This window comes from Cavia porcellus, unplaced genomic scaffold (assembly GCF_034190915.1).
Source record: "Cavia porcellus strain 051 isolate PalLab524CR breed Dunkin Hartley unplaced genomic scaffold, mCavPor4.1 scaffold_10, whole genome shotgun sequence".
Classification (NCBI taxonomy): domain Eukaryota; kingdom Metazoa; phylum Chordata; class Mammalia; order Rodentia; family Caviidae; genus Cavia; species Cavia porcellus.
Window position 1 is genome coordinate 49,043,594 of NW_026947493.1, and position 1,560 is coordinate 49,045,153.

At 33.8% G+C, this 1,560-nt stretch overlaps 1 non-coding gene across 1 annotated transcript; it reads left to right on the plus strand.

The window, feature by feature from the left end:
- The first annotated feature begins 1,182 nt into the window (after positions 1 to 1,182).
- Positions 1,183 to 1,289, plus strand: LOC111754717 (U6 spliceosomal RNA). The gene has a single exon (XR_002789386.1). It is a non-coding gene; the product is annotated as a U6 spliceosomal RNA (small nuclear RNA).
- Positions 1,290 to 1,560: the final 271 nt, after the last annotated feature.

Consider the following 1,560-nt stretch of genomic DNA (forward strand, 5'->3'; position numbering starts at 1 on the left):
TCCCATAAAACTGCTTTCATTGTGCCCCATAAGCTCTGGTGTATTGTAATAGTGTTATTGTTTAATTGTAGAAGCTGTCTAATTTCTTCTTTAATTTCACTTGTGATCTATTGGTTGTTTTATAGGGTGTTATTTAATTTTCATGCATTTACTAAGATCTTGTGGTTTCTTTTGCCATTGATTTCCAATTTCATTGCATTATGCTCTGACAATGTGCATAGGACAATTTCAATTCTGTTGCATTTACTTAAGCATGTTCTGTGAGTGTGTGGTTTATTTTGCAGAATGTCCCATGTGTAGCTGAGAAGAATATGTATTGTAATGTGGGGTGGAATACTTTCCAGACATCAACTAAGTCCATTTTTTTCAAAAGTTTGGTTCAGTTTTAATATTTCATTGTTGATTTGTTATCTGATTGATCTTCCATTTGTGACAGTGGGTATTGAGACTTTCAATACAATTGTATTAGTGCCTATTTGATTTTTCATGTTCATTAATATTTGTTTTATATAGTTGACTACACTGATATTTGGTGCATATATGTTCATGAGTATTATTTCTTTCTCTTGGTTTGTTCTCTTTTCAAGGATGTAAGGACCTTCTTTGCCTCTCTTAAAATCAGTCTTGGTTTAAAATCCACTTTGTCAGCAAGCAGAGTACCTACCTCTGCCTTTTCTGGGTTCTTGTCACATGAAGTATTGTTATCCATAACTTGACTTTCAGTCTATGATTTTTTTTATGAATTAAATGTGTTTCTTGAATGCAGCATATTGTTGGAGCTTGTATCTTGATCCATTCTGCCAGTCTTTTTCTTTTGATTGGAAAATTGAGACCATTAACATGGATGGGATATAACTGATATGTATTGACTTCTTTTTGTCATGTTATTTTACTATTGTTGGCTCCCCCTTTTTCCCCTTCTTCTTAAGTGTTCACTTTGCCTGGTGAATTCATTCTGTTAGGGTTTATGGAGTTTTAATCCTTATTATTTTTTTATAGAACATCCTTCAAAAAACTTTGGAGTGCTGGTTTGGTGGTAACAAATTTCTTCAATTGCTTTTTTGTCATGAGAGTATCTTATTTCACCATCAATTTTGAAAGATAGCTTTGTGGGGTACATAAATCTGGGTCATAGATTATTTTCTTTTAGGACTTGAACTTGTAGAGTTCGTTTAGGACTCTGCACTCGCTTTGGCAGCACATATACTAAAGTTGGAGTGACACGGAGAAGATCAGCATGGCATCTGCACAAGGATGACACACAAATTCATGAAGTGTTTCATATTTTAGAAAAAGAAATAAAGTACTAGGGATATAGCTCAGTGGCATAAGTGCCTGCATGGCAAGTGCAAGACTGTGAGTTTGATCCCTTGTACAAAAAAAAAAAAAGAGAGAGAGAGAATGACTTCACTCCAAGCTCTCCTTGACTTGAAGATTTACATTGAGAAATCTACCATGATTTTGATGGACTTTCCTTTATAAGTGATTTGTTTCTTTTCTTCAACAGGTTTTAATATTCTATTCTTGATTATTATGCCTTTCTGTACATTTTTGTGTGTG